At 47.1% G+C, this 18284-nt stretch overlaps 1 protein-coding gene across 4 annotated transcripts in view; it reads right to left on the bottom strand.

Moving 5' to 3' along the window:
• The window catches only part of LOC141271776 (uncharacterized), a 37574-nt gene extending 31773 nt beyond the window's left edge, over nucleotides 1–5801 (bottom strand). Inside the window, exon 1 of one of the 4 annotated variants that reach the window (XM_073681906.1) lies at nucleotides 5694–5801. The gene's annotated coding sequence lies outside the window, so the exon portion shown is untranslated. Of the gene's footprint in view, nucleotides 1–1002; nucleotides 1024–5631 lie in introns of those variants that run through there. The other 3 variants (XM_073681905.1, XM_073681907.1, XM_073681908.1) reach the window with 3 other exon arrangements.
• Nucleotides 5802–18284: the final 12483 nt, after the last annotated feature.

Below are 18284 nucleotides of genomic sequence, written 5' to 3'. Positions count from 1 at the left end.
TCATCCACCATACTCTTACAATATGTGGATGACCTTCTCCTGTGCTGCACCACTGACCAGATATGCCACAATGAATCTCAATCTCTGCTGATATTCTTAGCAGAAAATGGGTGCAATGCTTCAAAAGATAAACTCCAATTGTGCGAGTCCACTGCCACTTTCCTTGGGCATTGCCTGTCTCCAGGCATTAAGCATCTCAGCCCAGGGAGGATTGAGGCTATACTAAAAGTACCCTTTCCAAGATCTACCAAGTCCCTTCAGGCATTCTTGGTCCTAGTCCAGTACTGCCGTCTCTGGATACAAAATGCCTCTAGTATTATGGCCCCATTGTTCCAATGCCTCAAAACTGAGCCTTTCACCATTAATTCTGAGGCTATTCATGCATTTCACACCCTCAAGCTCACTCTCTCTGCCTCACCAGCTCTAGGTATACCGAATTATGACAAGTTTTTTACTTTGTATTGCCACAAACAGGCTGGACATGCGTCTGGTGTCCTTACCCAAGAACATGGTGGTAGGCAGCGCCCTCTAGGGTATTACTCTGTAACCCTAGATTCAGTCATTATGGGTTCTCCTACTTGTGTTAGAGCTGTGGCAGCTGCTTCAGAACTTGTTGAAAAGACAGAGGACATAGTGTTAGGAAGCCCCTTCACACTTCAAGTTCCTCATGTTGTATCTGAAATACTTCAACAGGCTCAGACCCATCACCTCTCAGTATCAAGGTTGACAAAATATGAAGTCTCACTCCTTACACCTCCCCATATAACTATCAAACGCTGTAATGTTCTAAATCCAGCTACACTACTTCCAGTGGATTTAGAAAAGGGAGGAAAGTATCAGGATGGAGAAGAGGGAGGGACCATGAGCCAAGATTTGCCCCTGTTTTTCAAATTAGGAGATGAGGAAGCTCAGTTTGATATGGCACATGAACATGATTGTCAGGCATTGATGGAAGCTGAAATAAAGGGCTTGGCAAATATTACTGATGTACCACTCACTAACCCCTCTGCTGAGTATTTTGTAGATGGTTCCAGAGCTTGGGACAGTGAACAAGGACGATTCATCACCGGGTATGCAGTAGTCCACAATGGTAAGGCTGTGATACAAGAGCCACTCCCCTCCAGCTGCTCTGCGCAAGAGGCAGAGCTTAAAGCACTCGCTGCAGCGTGTAATCTGGGAAAAGGTAAAGAAATTAATGTATTTTCTGACTGGCAATATGCTTATGGTGTTGCACATGACTTTGGCGCCATTTGGCGAAGCCGTAATTTCTTGACCTCTGCTGGCAAATCTATAAGGAATGTGCAAGCGGTAGAGCAGCTACTCACAGAACTCACCCTTCCCCGAAGGGCAGCCATAGTCAAAGTGTCAGCAAACACTCGGGAACAAACTCCCCTTGCAGTAGGGAATGCCTTGGCTGACCAGGCGGCTAAGGAAGCAGCATGATTACCTCTGACAGAGATACTGGCTATCGCAAGTGCAGAAACCCCAGGAGACTCAGAGTCAGGGAGTGCAGGAAGCCCCCTTTCAAATAAGGAGACATCCCCTGTACCGGTCCCAGTGGCCGTGGACCTCGAACTACTGCAGGTCTTCCAGACTCAGGCTCCCCCCCACAAGCAGAATGCATGGGTCAAAGTGGGCGCTGTACAGTCAGTGTCAGAGGTATGGCAGGTAAACAAAAGTATTTGCCTTCCATGCTGCCTGTTCCCTATGATGGCTGCCTTGCACATTCTCCGTAGCATAACTCAAAGAGTGTTATGTGTGCAGTGGTGCTACAAAGATGGTGTGCCCCAGGGTTCCCGAATATGGCTGCAAAGTATGTTCAAGAATGTCTAGTTTGTGCAAAACATAACCCTGGTAGGCCTATTCGAGTCCCACGAAAATGCACACCAAAACCAGATTACCCATTTCAGAGACTGCAGGTGGACTACATACAGCTACCTAAGGTGGGTAATTATGAATATGCCCTGGTATGCATTGATCTTTTCTCTGGGTGGCCAGAAGCTTGGGCGGTGACTAAAGCAAACACAAAAACTTCTGCTAAAAAATTGATCAGTGAGGTGGTTTGTAGATATGGGGTGCCCGAAACTATAGAAAGTGAACCCACTTTACTGGGGAACTAATGATACAAATCATGGTCACTCTTGGGACAGAACAGGCTTTCCATGATCCCTATCATCCTCAAAGTAGTGAGAAGGTGGAACGCCTCAATGGTACCTTGAAACTAAAAATCCAAAAGTGCATGGAAGAAACACACTTGTCCTGGGTAGATTGTTTGCCCCTAGTATTGTATTCAGTGAAGACCGCCCCAAGGGGGAGGGAGAAGCTGTCACGTTATGAAATACTGTTTGGTAGTGTCCCTAAGACAGGGTTGTATTTCCCACAGCAGCTGCAGGCCTCCTATGGTTCTCTCACTGAATATGTTCTGGAGTTGCATAAACATTTGACTGTTACTCCTAATCATGTTCTTTCCTCTATCCCAGACCCCAGTTGCCTCAGCGGCACTCACACTTTGGTACCAGGAGACTGGGTCGTAGTAAAGAGACATATGAGGAGACCACTGGAGCCCAGATACAGTGAACCATTCCAAGTGCTGTTAACCACTGCCCCTTCTGTCAAGCTTCAAGGCAAGGAAACTTGGATCCAAGCCAGCCATTGTAAAAAGGTTTTGAACCCCAGCAGCAGCAAAGATGATGACCCTGTTTGTTTGGACTATGGTGATTACAACCGTACCCTTTGCCCTAAAGCCCCCGTCTCACATAGCGAGATCGCTAGCGAGATCGCTGCTGAGTCACGGTTTTGGTGACGCAACAGCGACCTCACCAGCGATATCGCTATGTGTGACACTTTGCAGCGATCAGGCCCCTGCTGTGAGGTCGCTGATCACTGCAGAATGTCCTGGACCTTTTTTTGGTCGTTGCCCTCCCGCTGGTCAGCACACATCACTGTGTGTGACCAGTGGGAGTAGCGATCAGGCTGGTAACCATGATAAACATCGGGTTACTAGGGGCACACGCGCATCTAGTAACCCGCTGTTTATCATGGTTACGAGCCTGCTAAAGTGAGCGGTAAGCTCCCGCTCACCGTAGCAGAGTTGTAACCATGATAAACAGCGGGTTACTAGGTGCGCATGTGCCCCTAGTAGACCGATGTTTACCATGGTTACCAGCCTGCTCCTGCTTCAGCAGGCTGGTAACCAGGAGCAGGACATGTGGAAAGATTCTTTCCACGATGTCGCTGCTCCCCTGATCGTTGGTGAGCCTGCCTGTTTGACAGCTCACCAGCAACCACATAGCGACGCAGCAACGATCCCTGACAGGTTGTATCGTTGTCGGGATCGCTGCAGTGTCGCTAAGTGTGACGGGGCCTTAACTCTCCATGAAGTACTTAAAGAGAACTGGGATAACAAACTGATAAAGCATCACCAAGTCTTACTCCAAGACATGAACTCTAATGACAGTCCTAAGAACTGTTGGATATGCACCCATAGTCCAATATCCTCCAATACTATACCTTATTTAGCTATTCCAGTGACTTAGAAAGAAATATTTTACTTAAGTAACCACACTTTTCCTATTAGACTAAGAACAACAACAAAAAAAGAAGGCTGTAGGTCTAACTGTAGCTGCTTGGGTGACTGAGCCATGGTTGTTGTTTAACAGGAGTGGTCCGCCTCTAAGTCAGACTGAAATGCCTTGGGCGACCAGTCGTGTCGACCTCTCCTGTTATCCGAACTTTACCTCTTGCATCTATATTCAGACAAAATCCAGAGGGTTTCCTTTCTCTACAGCTGACTATTCAGAGTGTAATGGATCTGCTACCACTACTACACAGTGTATAGCGGTTGATGCCATTCTCAATCCTAAGCTTCACTGTGTAAATGTCACCTTGCAAAATCTAACATCAGGTTTACCTCAAATGACACTCAGTATTAGGGAAAAATTATGGAAAAATTAAGCATCACCTTGTTATCTAAATGGATTGCTAGTCTGTTCAACAACACTGTGGTTGGAGCACCAGAGAGTTTATATATTGTATGTGAACATCAGGCTTACAAGTGGTTACCCAACAATTTAACAGGAGTTTGCACATTGGCCTTTCTGACACCTTCTACTTTTATAGTACCACACAGAAGAGTAGATATTAAAGCAATCCCGCTACACACACTGTACAGACGACAAGCCCAGACCAAATGGTAAACCACATCTTGTAGAAATGAGGGTGGCTAACAATTTTTTTAAGTGTTTTATTCATTTACCCATTCATATTGCAAATGTGGGATAAGTTGGTAGAGGTGACTGATTATCTAGATGACCAGATCTTCCAGATTCTTGACATTCTCAATACATCTAATATTGTACAGAAACAACTAATTACAGTGACTAACCAACACACCATTGTGCTAGATTACTTGACTGCTAGAGAGGGCGGGATGTGTCAGATAATAGGCCCTACCTGTTGCCACTACATAGACCCTGCCGGAAATTTCCAGGTAAAGACCAAGATAGAGATAGAGAAATGAGGCATGCGTGGCTCCAAGAACATCATGCCAACAAAGATTCCTGGTGGAACGACACTTTCTCATTTCTTAATCCTGTCAATTGGTTCAAGGATATAGGTGGATGGCTAATGGGTATCCTACAAGGTATTCTACAAATAGGAATTTTGATATTACTAGTGTATATAGTTTCCAGGATTAGTATATTTGCTATTAAGAGACTATGCAAGAAAACACGTAAGATTAAGCATCACAGGCCTGCGAAATATAATACCACTTCTCCTATAAACATATATATGATGAGATTTACAAGCAAGATATTTGTCGGTGAAAGGGATTCGTCCCCTCCAGGCTTTTATAGCATGGGGAAGTAGCTGATGACTAAATTGTTTTGTAAAATAATAAAAAGGGAGGAATTGTTATGGTTAATTTTTTAATATCTAGATACATTATTAATTTAGAAAATCAATTTAAATAAATAATTCTATGTCTGAAGTTTTAGTGTAAGACTTAGATTGTGGAATGTCTGTCTAAGATACTGGTTTCCTGTGAAGTCCCTGAGAAGGTTTTACGTTGGGCCAAGGGAAGTGTGTTTATTACTGATAGTCTAATTTCGGTTTCCTGTTCAGTTAACAATCGTATTTCCTTTTAGTCTAGCTAATAAATATGGTGAGTCTTTGTTGCCACACGGAAGACTCTACCTGCTGACAATGCATGTCGCATGTATTCTGTCTCTCTCCCTTCATCGATGAAGTATCTTAATTTGAATCTCACTGGCAATGTGAAGACCCTTTGCTGTCTATTCCAAAGTTCTCCTTAAAACAAAGAGGGTCTCCATAACAGGCTGCATGATAGGGGGTCTGTGTGGGGAAGGATAAGGGCCTATTACTTGCTTGAGGCTGGGTGGGAAGGGTGGAGTCCAGTTACTTGTGTGGGGCTGAGTGCTGGGGGTCTGTATGTGGAAGGAGGGGGTCATGTTACTTGCATGGGGCTGAGTGCTGGGGGTCTGTATGGGGAAGGAGGGGGTGCAGTTACTTGCATGGGGCTGTGTGCTGGGGGTCTGTATGGGGAAGGAGGGGGTCACGTTACTTGCATGGGGCTGGGGGTCTTCTAAAATCCCTCCTCAGATCACTCACACTGAGTCCTGTGTCCTCATCCCACCTGCACAGGCTCCATGGTGCAGCCCCTCAGTCCTCACCTTCCCAGCAGCCTCAGCACAACACTGCTTCCTGGTGTCCGGTCTTCACTCACTGGACTGAAGGAGGCCCCGCCCCGCCCCGCCCCTTCCAGTGACATCATCCCCTCAAAGAATCACCTCCACTCTAGACACTACCAACACCACATATATGGCTGTGTGCACAGGACCTGTGATGAGGTCACAGGAGGGGAGGAGTCAGGGGTCACATGATCAGGGGCCTCAGTGGATGCAGGACTCTGCTGTGCTGGTTGTCATGGTGCTGGATGAGGGGAAGTTTATGTGTGGGGTCATGAGGGGTTTACAGTGTGGATGTAGCAGAGCCGCGTGTGTACGAGGTGTACGGAGCGGAGCCGCGCGTGTACGAGGCGTACGGAGCGGAGCCGCGCGTGTACGAGGCGTACGGAGCGGAGCCGCGCGTGTACGAGGCGTACGGAGCGGAGCCGCGCGTGTACGAGGCGTACGGAGCGGAGCCGCGCGTGTACGAGGCGTACGGAGCGGAGCCGCTCGTGTACGAGGCGTACGGAGCGGAGCCGCGCGTGTACGAGGCGTACGGAGCGGAGCCGCGCGTGTACGAGGCGTACGGAGCGGAGCCGCGCGTGTACGAGGCGTACGGAGCGGAGCGGCGCGTGTAAGAGGCGTACGGAGCGGAGCCGCGCGTGTACGAGGCGTACGGAGCGGAGCCGCGCGTGTACGAGGCGTACGGAGCGGAGCCGCGCGTGTACGAGGCGTACGGAGCGGAGCCGCGCGTGTACGAGGCGTACGGAGCGGAGCCGCGCGTGTACGAGGCGTATGGAGCGGAGCGGCGCGTGTAAGAGGTGTACGGAGCAGAGCTCTGTGTATATTATTGTTTCCCCCCTTGGCACACCCAATTTCTCCCTTACAGCCCCACTACTCTGCCCTGAGCTCAGTCCCGGGGGTCCGGCGCTTTCTATGTTATAGATTTGGGGCATCTTGGTAGAAGTTTCTCCCGGTCTCTTACTTAGACCACGTTCACACGTTCAGTATTTGGTCAGTATTTTACCTTTAGTATTTGTAAACCAAAACCTGTAGTGGGTGATAAATACAGAAGTGGTGACGTGTTACTGTTATACTTTCCCTCTTATTGTTCCGTTCCTGTTTTTTGCTTACAAATACTGATATAAAATACTGATCAAATACTGAATGTGTGAACGTGGTCTAAGGCTGCGTTCACACATTGCGTATTTTCCTGTGTTTTTTTTACGCTGCGTATTTTCCTGCTTTTTTTACCTGCGTTTTTTTACGCAGGTAAAAAAGCACCTCCTTTCACACACTGCGTAAAAAAGCGCAGCAAAAAATGCAGTGTGAAATGAAGTGTGACATGTGTAATGTATGTGTCTGTGTGTCCTGTCTGTGTCTGTGTGTCGTGTGTGTGAGTGTCCCCCTAGCAGTGTATGTACAGACAGCTTCTGGCTGCAGTACATACACTGCTTTAAAAGAAATAAACTATGGATACTCACCTATCCGATGGATGGGAGAGGCGTCCGCTCCGGTCCCGCGGCTTCCAGCATCTGCCGTGAAGCGATCAGCTGACTGTCACGTGACCGGCTTGTAAATCAGCTGACCGGAAGCTGGTTACAAGCCGGTTAGCCTACAGCTGATCGCTTCACCGGCAGATGCTGGAAGCGCGGGACCGGAGCGGACGCCTCTCCCATCCATCGGATAGGTGAGTATCCATAGTTTCCCCTCCATAAAAAAGCGCTGGAATTACACATTGTGTGAACACCGCTGCGTAATTCCATCGCTTATAATGGGCACAATAGGAGAAAGCGCGGGACGCAGCTGCGTAAAGAATTGACATGTCAATTCTTTACGCAGCTGCGCTTTCGCGCTGCGTAAAATCACACTGTGTCTGAACAGCAAAGTGAATTTCCCATTCACTTTGCTGGCAGACACAAGGCACATTGCGTATTTTGAAAAAGCGCGCGCAAAAAAGCACGCGAAAATACGCAATGTGTGAACGCAGCCTTACACTGACTCTTGGTCACGGTTACAGCATTATTTGCTCCTCACTACGGGCACAATTACCCCGCGCCCCTTTTCTACAGTTCTAGACGTTTTGAACGTCTTCTTATGTTTTTAGGAGATTAGAAGGATTTTAAGTTTAGCAGGAAATTTTCAGAATTGATCTGTCTTTTTTTGTGATCTGTTAATTTCTGAAGTGTCTTTTAGGGGCTGAACTATTCTCCTGCAGTAAATGCTTCTCTTCTGGGAGTTTTCATCATCACATTTAGTAAGATTGGTAAAGGGGTTGTCAGGAGCATCTCCGCTCAGAATTGAGCGGCTCCAATAACATTAGTAATGTAATGTGTGACACCCCCCCTTGCTTCATCAACTTCTATGGGAGCAGTGATATAATGTGTGACCTCGCTCTGTACACTTATATAGGAGCGGTGGTGTAATGTGTGACCCCTCCCGCTCCATCCACTTCTATGGGAGCAGTGGTGTAATGTGTGACCCCGCTCCATCCACTTCTATGGGAACAATTGTGTAATATGTGACCTCCTCCTGCTCCATCCACTTCTATGGGAGCAGTGATATAATGTGATGGGCATTGGATACATGCTTTGTTATATCAGTATAAGGCTATCAGAAATTTCCTGAGCGTCTCTGCATCTCCTTGGCAGGAAAAACGCATGCGGATTTTACATGCGTTTTGTATACGTTTTTATGCATTTTTTTATGCGTTTTTTGAAGCGTTTTTGTACATCAATGAATTCTTTTTGGAGCTAAATAAAGTTATTTGGTGGGACATTGCTTAAACCTTGGATTACCATCAGAACTGGGGTGAGTATATTGGTTAATTTGAATGATTAAAGAAAGTGTCTGTTGTATTTCAAATAAAGTGTTTATTCTGTGTGTTTATTTAACTCTTTACTTTAATTAAGTTTGGTCATGAAAAGATCTCATTGACACCTTGTTATAACCAAACAAATGAACTAGGTGTCAGCTGATCCCATTCGCCCAATCTTCATTAGCATTTCTATTCATGTAATTTATGCAGTTGCTGTGAGCTGCTATTTTTAGCTTGGGAAGGTGCCATTTGCAAAAATGGTCCCTGGTCATAATTAACATCTCACAGCTGGTTTGTTAGCCGCTATGTCCCTCCTGGATCAGTACTCAGCAGTGATTTGGACACAGCGTATTTTTATTGCATCCAAAACGCAGTGTTCTAATGCTGCACTTTTGCTGTTGGTACATGTGAATCCACTGCATATAATGACATTTCAATCGGTCAAAATCTGCAGCGGAGACTAGCGTGTCCGCTACAGAAATTGACTTGCTGCAGGTGAGTTTGGGTACGTGGCCATGGTCAGGAGCCGCTGCAGGTTTGAGGGTGCGTGTTTATACAGCGTCAAATCTGCAGCGTCCAGTTGTTACAGCATAGTGGATGGGATCTCTAGAAATCCCATGTCCACTATGTTTGTATCAGATGCTGCGAATCACCCGCAGACACTGACATGCAGCGCATCTTTCAGAACAGCAGCATGTCAAATTCTCTTGTGGAGTCGCTATTGTCCACAACAGAAATTTAACCACTAGAAAGTATAGAATGCGGTAAATACGCATGGTTCATTGAACACATGGATTTACCTGCATTTAATAGAATGCAACGTTTTGTACGCAGCAAAAATTATGCGTCCAAAGCGCTGCTACGTCCGGATCGTGGGCACAGAGCATAAAATTGAAAAAAAAAATGGCGTGGGCTCCCGCATAATTTTTATAACCAGCAGAGGGAAAGCCGACCGCTGGAGGCTGATATTAGTAGCCGCGGAAGGGGCCACTAGCCAAAAATGTTCCCTGGCTATGAATATCAGCCCACAGCTGTTTGTTTAGCCTTCACTTGCTAGATTACAGGGGATCCCCCTATAAAATCTAACCAGAAAAGACTAGACAGCTGCGGGCTGTATCAGCCCCTCTCTGGCTATTAATATCCCTGAGCAGTCCCAGAAATGGCGCATCCATAAGATGCGACAAATCTGGCGCTTAGCCTCCGCTCTTCCCACTGCCCTGTAGCGGTGGCGAGTGGGGTAATGGGGTTGGGGTTCACGTCAGCCTTGTATTGGCGGCTGATGTGAAGCCCAGGTTAGCAATGTAGGGCGTCTATAAGACGCCCCCATTTCTAACTGCGTAGTAAAATGGTCGCCGCCTTTTCAATAAAAACATGGCCAGAATAAAGTATTTTAATAAAATAAAAAACAAAAATTATTGTACGTAAAAAAAACGTAAAATAACAACCATATTCGTCACCAGTCCGTCATCAGGGTGTGGTCACGTGACCGATCAGCTGATTGCTGACATTACCGCAGGTCCTGGCAGCTCAGTACACCACTGGCCGCCGGGAGTATTGGATTTCCGCCGGGGACCAGTAGGACATCGGGGGCCACCAGACAGGTGAGTATAGAGGGTTTTTTTTTGTCAATTTTTACTTTGTTTTTACCGCGCGTGGTAGGCGGCTTGGCTGGGAAGTGTACTGCTCCTCCCTGCCTCGGGATGAGAGGAGATATAGTCCTCCTCTCCAAACCAGGTACCACCAGCACCGTGTTTCCGCCGCGAATTTGCGGTCATTGACTAATTGAAACGCATCAAATCCACATATACCTGTGGGTTTGCTGCGTTTCAATGGGCGCGAATTTGCTGTGGGATCGCGCTCCAAATGGTCCTGCTACGTTTTTTAATGTAATGCGAATCCGGAGTGGAAATTTTCGCATCATGTGCGCAGCACATCCAGATTAGCATTTCTATGCATGGCAGACCTATTAGTAAGCGTTCTCGCAACGTTTCCGAAAACGCATCAGAAACGCTACGTGTGCACATAGCCTAAGGCTGCTGCAGAGACTTACACTGATATAGCAGAGCTGAGTCAGTGATCAGAGCACAGCATTGTGATGATTACCCTGCTGTGCTCTGAACACGGTGGTGGAGAGCAGTGATCAGCAGCTTGGTTTTATTCTACTAACGTGAGGCTTCGAACACTGCTTCCCCCGCCAGTACTCACCTCATCCTGGATGTCCACATCCCGGCACCTCCTGTCACAGTTGCATCGTTACCCAGGGCGACCATAGGCTGCAGCTTCTCTCAGACACACGATAGATTCAATTGCTGACCAGGCACATCTGACAAGAGTCTTCATAAACAGTTGAACAGTGGAGTTTAATCAAGTACGGCCAGTACCATTTAACTCTTTGAAGCAACAGGCTTCATCACAGTACAGTCTATTAAAGCAGGCACAGTATCGTCAGTCTCGGTAGCATAATTCAGCACAGATTAGATCTCTTTAAAGCACACTTCTATGCATACACAACCACAGGTTTTTCCTTCACAAGGCACAATAGTGCACAGCATTCTTTATCCTGCATGGAGATGGAGGGGGAGGAGGGTTTGATGAGGGAGATGATCCCTGTGACACAATTCCTTCCAGTCCTTATCTTCCTGTCTGATAATACTCTGCACTGTTAGTTCAGGGAGTTTATCTGACTTGTGTTTTGTTTCTCTCCAGATCTGAATCCTGTTCAGTTGCCTTCTGTCAGATCCAGATAACACACCACCTTTCTCTTTGGCTCCAGCCAGACTACGAAAACAAGTTCCCCACAACTTCCCTGGGGCTCTGCTAAAACACTTCATGTCTCCTGTGACTGTGTTAACCCCTCTAGTTGATGGATGCTTCTGAAGCATAACACTTCCTGTCTCTTGTGACTGTGTTAACTCTTAGAGTTACTGGATGCTTTTGAAGCAACACCACTACTTCTGCATGTCACACTCTTCCCTCCTTTTTGAATTTCGTCCTCGACATTTGCCTTAATTGGTCTATCTGACCAATTCTGAGACAGTGCTGAAAGTTGAGTAACTTTATATACAAATTGGCGTTGTCAAATTGGTATAACATTCATTAACATTGATAACAACTAGTGTTGAGCGAGCACTAAAATGCTCGGGTGCTCGAAGCTCGAGCCGAGCTCGCCGTGATACTCGGGTGCTCGACCCGAGCAACGAGCCCAATGTTAGTCTATGGGAGACTCGAGCATTTTTGCGGTGGCACCCCCGGCAGTCTTTTAAAAGCCTAACAAGTGCCCAAAACGATAGTGACAGTGCTCAAATGACATGGGGACAGCATGGGGATCGCCCCAGGAAGCATTTCTGACCCCCAGGTCACTGCTGTCAACAACGTGGTCAGAGGTATTAAGCCACTTTTACAGGCTCACAATAAAACGTTCAAAAACGAAAGTGAAACTTTTTTCCTGTGAAATATGTTAAGGAGAGTGTTGAGCGATACCTTCCGATATCAGGAAATATCGTATCGGATTGGATCGGACCGATACCCAAAAAGTATCGGATATCGCCTATTCCGATACCGGAAACCAATGCAAGTCAATGGGACACAAATATCGGAATGAAAATAAACCCTTTCTTTCCTTGTAGGTTAATTCTACATGAAGTAAAACAACTAAGAATAATGTAGAATGTATTACGCGAAAAGCCGGCAATTCATCAGCGGCATACACCGGTACCAGACAATTTACAACAGAAAGAATAGAGCTTCACACATAGATTAGATAGATAGAAACATGTCAGTCACATATATATGAAGTACAGTGACAGTGTTGCTTACTGTACTTGTCATTTAGTGTAAAGGATTTATTTAAAAAAATAATTGTGTTTTCATGCACTGTCTCTTTAAAAAAGCCGGCCGGCAATTCAGCAGCGGTACCCGACAATTTATAACAGACAGAAAAGAGCTTCACACATAGATTAGATAGATAGAAACATGTCAGTCACATATATATGAAGTACAGTGACAGTGTTGCTTACTGTACTTGTCATTTAGTGTAAAGGATTTATTTAAAAAAATAATTGTGTTTTCATGCATTGTCTCTTTAAAAAAGCCGGCCGGCAATTCAGCAGCGGTACCCGACAATTTATAACAGACAGAATAGAGCTTCACACATAGATTAGATAGATAGAAACATGTCAGTCACATATATATGAAGTACAGTGACAGTGTTGCTTACTGTACTTGTCATTTAGTGTAAAGGATTTATTTAAAAATATAATAGTGTTTTCATGTACCGTCTCTTTAAAAAACCCAGCCGGCAATTCAGCATCGGTACCCGACAATTTAGAATAGAAGGAATAGAGAATCATACATAGATTAGATAGATAGAAACATGTCAGTCACATATATATGAAGTACAGTGACAGTGTTGATTACTGTACTTGTCATTTAGTGTTAAAATAAAGGATTTATTTACAAAAAAAATGGTGTGGGGTTCCCCTTAATTTTAGTCTCTAGCGGAGGTTAAGCAGACGGCTGGGGCAGATGTTTGAAGCCTGGGAAGGGGGTAATACCCACGGAGCTTCCCAGGCTACTAATATGAGCCCCCAGCTGAATACCTAGCCTTTACTAGCTATTAAAATGGGGGACCCCCTCAAAAAAATGACGTGGGGTCCCCCCTAATTTAATAGCTAGCAAAGGCTAGGCAGGCAGCTGGGGGCTCATATTAATAGCCCAGGAAGGGTGCCATGAATATTGGCCCCCTCCTAGGCTAGAAACACCAGCCGTCAGCCGCCCCAGAAATGGCGCATCCATAGGATGCGCCAATTCTGGCACTTAGCCTCACTCTTCCCACTGCCCTGTAGCGGTGGCAGTGGGGTAATAGGGCTGGGGTTGATGTCAGCTTATAATGCCAGCTGACATCAAGCCCAGGTTAGTAATGGAGAGGCGTGTATAAGACACCCCCATTACTAACCGCATAGTCAAAGTTAAAAAAAAAAAACACAAACACCCAGAATAAAGTCCTTTAATTGAAATAAACACACAATTCTTTATTGTTCTAAATTAAACTCTACTTACCATCACGCCCATTCCAGCTGAAGCCAACGATCTCCTGCAATAAAAGAAAAATAATAAAGCAACCTCATCCTTACCTTTCCATGGTTCCCAGGACAGCTTTAGCTCTGCTACATCGAGATGACAGGCTGGATCGCAGCAGAACGCTGCCATCCAGCCTGTCATCCCGCAGACACTGAGAAGCGCAGGCATGCTTGCGCTCCTCAGTGTCTCTCTGTGACGGCATCCAGATGAGCCGAGTTCATGTCCAATGAACTCAGCTCACCTCATGCACGTCACTGACAGCGTGGGAGAATTCTCCTGCACTCAGCGCTTCAGCGTGAGAATTTTCCCACGCTGTCAGTGACGTGCATGAGGTGAACTGAGTTCATTGGACATGACCTCACCTCATTCATGTCACTGACAGCGTGGGAAAATTCTCACGCTGAAGCGCTGAGTGCAGGAGAATTTTCCCACGCTGTCAGTGACGTGCATGAGGTGAGCCGAGTTCATTGGACATGACCTCGGCTCATCTGGATGCCGTCACAGAGAGACACTGAGGAGCGCAAGCATGCCTGCGCTTCTCAGTGTCTGCGGGATGACAGGCTGGATGGCAGCGTTCTGCTGCGGTCCAGCCTGTCATCTCGATGTAGCAGAGCTGAAGCTGTCGTGGGAACCATGGAAAGGTAAGGATGAGGTTGCTTTATTATTTTTCTTTTATTGCAGGAGATCGTTGGCTTCAGCTGGAATGGGCGTGATGGTAAGTATAGTTTAATTTAGAACAATAAAGAATTGTGTGTTTATTTCAATTAAAGGACTTTTTTCTGGGTGTTGTGTTTTTTTTAAAATACTTTACTAGAAATTCATGGTGGTCATGTCTAATCTTGGCGTGACCCCATGAATTTCGGGCTTAGGGCCAGCTGATAATGCCAAGCTGACCTTAACCCCTTTATTACCCAGTGAGCCACCGCACCAGGGCCCTGGATGAGTTGGGTACAGCGCCAGAAGATGGCGCTTCTATGAACGCACCATTTTCCGGGGTGGCTGCGGACTGCAATTTGCAGCGGTTGGGGCCCAGAAAGCTTGGGCCTCCCTGCGCTGCGGATTCCAGCCCCCAGCTGCCTAGTTGTACCTGGCTGGACTCAAAAATAGGGCGAAGCCCCACGTATTTTTTTTTTTAATTATTTCATGAAATAATTAAGAAAAAAAGGGCTTCCCTATATTGTTGTGTCCAACCAGGTACAAATAGGCAGCTGGTGGTTGGGGGCAGCCCGTTCCTGCCTGCTGTACCTGGCTGGACACAAATATAGTGCGAAGCCCCACGTCAATTTTTTTTAAATTATTTCATGAAATAATTTTTTAAAAAAAGGGCTTCCCTATATTGTTGTGTCCGGCCAGGTACAAATAGGCAGCTGGTGGTTGGGCGCAGCCCGTTCCTGCCTGCTGTACCTGGCTGGACACAAATATAGGGCGAAGCCCCACATCAATTTTTTTTTTATTATTTCATGAATTTCCTGAAATAATTTAAAAAAAAATACGTGGGGCTTCTCCCTATTTGTGTGTCCAGCCAGGTACAACTAGGCAGCTGGGGGATGGAATCTGCAGCGCAGGGAGGCCCAAGCTTTCTGCCCCCCCCTCCCGGTGCAAATTGCAGTCCGCAGCCACCCCGGAAAATGGCGCGTTCATAGAAGCTGGATGCTGTACCTGGCTGGCATACAAAAATATGGCAAAGCCCACGTCAAAATTTTTGGGAAAAATTAATTAAAAAATAAATAATAATTTAGGGACTGCATCTTTATTAACTCCTCAAATGTCATTTAGTGTTAAAATAAAGGATTTATTTAAAAAAAAATTGGCGTGGGATCCCCCATAATTTTAGGCTCTACCAGAGGTTAAGCAGACGGCTGGGGCAGATGTTTGAAGCCTGGGAAGTGGGTAATACCCACGGAGCTTCCCAGACTACTAATATCAGCCCCCAGCTGAATACCTAGCCTTTACTAGCTATTAAAATGGGGGACCCCCCCAAAAAAATGTACCCCCTATTTAATAGCTAGCAAAGGCTAGGCAGACAGCTGGGGGCTGATATTAATAGCCCAGGAAGGGTGCCATGAATATTGGCCCCCTCCCAGGCTAGAAACACCAGCCGTCAGCCGCCCCAGAAATGGCGCATCCATAGGATGCGCCAACTCTGGCACTTAGCCTCGCTCTTCCACGCTGCCCTGGTGCGGTGGCAGGGGGTAATAGGGTTGGGGTTCATGTCAGCGCCAGCTGCCATGAAGCCCAGGTTAGTAATGATGGGCGTCTATAAGACACCCCCATTACTAACCTACAAAGTGTTAAAAAGAAAAAACACACTACACCCAGAAAAAAATAATTTATTTGAAATAAAACACACCATTTTATTTAATTCTTAGTTTACTAAAAAAAAATAGTTACCTGTCCACGTTCCTGCGCTGATCTCCCATGCACAGCTGTCACATCTGGAGATGGTGACAGCTGTGCATGGCTGCTGTAAGCTCACGCTGCCGGGAACACGTCCGCTCCCGGCAGCGGGAGCCACTGACTGAGGTCACCGGAGTGCATTCAGGCAGCGCAGCTCCGGAGACCTCCTTTACGGCACTGCTGTACCGTGGGAATTTCTCACGATACTGCAGGGCCGTAAAGGAGCTAACCGGAGCAGCGCTGCCTGAACTCCGGCGAACCCGCTTATGCAATGACGGGGCTGCTTTACGGCCCCATCATTCTAGCGGCGGCAGCGGTTCAGAGCGGTCACAGTCTATGTGGCTGCTCTAAACTGGAGATCATCGTGGGACACTCGTGGACTACTACGGAGGGGTAAGGATAAGGTTGTGGTTTATTATTTTATATTTTATTACAGGAGATCGATAGCTTCGGGGAATTAGGTGTCTAGGTGAGTATAGGTGTAGTTTTTTATTTTTTACTTTATTTTAGGTGGCGATCGGCGGGGACAGGTAATGTATAAACTAATTTATTTTAGGTAACCACTGGCCACCAATGAAATGTATTTAAAATTTATTGGGGACACAGTAGGGCAATTTAAATAGCAGGATCAGGCTGATGGGAACTACTGCTCCCATCGAGCTGATCCTGCTGGCACGAGTGGACGGGGGACAGACATAGGCCGATGGGAGTAGTAGTGTCACATCGGCCTATGTCTGCCTGCACACACCCGCAGACATCGCACAGACACCGCACACACTCGCAGACATCGCACAGACACCGCACACACCCGCAGACATCGCACAGACACCGCACACACTCGCAGACATCGCACAGACACCGCAGACATCGCACAGACACCGCGCACACCCGCACACACCCGCACACATCGCACAGACACCGCACACACCCGCAGACATCGCACACACCCGCAGACATCGCACAGACACCCCGCACACACTCGCAGACACACGCACAGACACCCCGCACACACTCGCAGACACACGCACAGACACCCACACACACCAATCATGACGGGCTGATCGTCTGGGAGGTGAGGCTGACCTGTGCGGCCGTGGGAAAGTTCATGTGAGTTCATGCAATGCAGTCAAGCATGAACTCACGTGAACGCTCTGAGGGCACCGCGGCTACTTCAAATGAACAGCTGATCAGTATCACCTGATACCTCAGCTGTTCATTTGAAATAACCGGCGGGAAAGCGCAGCACAGAACGGGAAAGCCGGCGGTGAAGTCATTTCACTGCCGGCTTCCCCGCCCGGGTCCTTCGCTCCCCGCTCCTTGGTGCTGCGCTCCCCGCCCGGTCCTAACTTACGATCGGGATGGGAGGTGGCGAGGGGAGCGGAGGATCGGGGTGGGAGGCTGCGGGGAAGCAGTATGGGGCTGTGTGATTGTTTAAAAGCCGGCGGCTTTTTACCGCCCGCCGGCTTTTAAACGATCAGGAGAATTCTCCCACGCTGGGATGGCATTCTGATGACAGGCTGGATCTCAGCTGAGCGCTGCCATCCAGCTTGTCATACTTCAGAGACACTGCAGAGCGCAGGCATTATGGGAACTTCCGATTCCGGTATTCGATATTGTAAAAGTATCGGAATTAAGTATCGGAATTCCGATACCGCGAATATCGGCCGATACCCGATATTTCAGTATCGGAATGCTCAACACTAGTTAAGGAACATCCTTTCCAGGGAAAAGACTTGTGTATAAGTTAAAATAAATGACCAAAAACAAAAATACTCCTCCACACCTTCGGCTATGTTCACAAGTAGCATTTTTTATGCGTTTTTGCACTTTTGTATTGCTTTCAACTATGACAAATGCATTCACCGTGAAATGTCATTTTAACATTTTACAACCTTACCTGGCCATGTGCTGTGTGACACATGCATAAAGTGCTGAAAAGACAAGGGAACAGCATGGGGAAGACCCCTGGAAGCATCTCTGACTCCCAGGTCACTGTCTAAAAGTGTGCCCATCATAAGTGATCCTTACCGCATCAGAAGATGCAGACTTGCAACTATCCCCATGCAAGTTCTAGTCCCAGGGCAGTGTTCAATTGTACCTCCCCCATTCCTTGCAATACAAGCTCAAGTATGCAGCCTGCCACCCACCCACCCCCAGGCTGCAATACCATACTGCTTGCTTGCTTGAACTTGAAATTGAAATTGGGCCTTTTAGGCATGTGGAGGCGGAATCTGGCCACCACGTCATGGCTGTGTTGGCGGCCTGGAATCCATACTCAGTCCCCAGCCGCCCGGCGGCCGGGT

The sequence above is a fragment of the Phyllobates terribilis genome, unplaced genomic scaffold (assembly GCF_046119375.1).
Source record: "Phyllobates terribilis strain yellow unplaced genomic scaffold, ASM4611937v1 Scaffold_5__5_contigs__length_657084704, whole genome shotgun sequence".
Taxonomy (NCBI): Eukaryota; Metazoa; Chordata; class Amphibia; order Anura; family Dendrobatidae; genus Phyllobates; species Phyllobates terribilis.
Note: the sequence above shows the minus strand (reverse complement) of the source record. Positions and strands in the feature narration are given on the sequence as shown.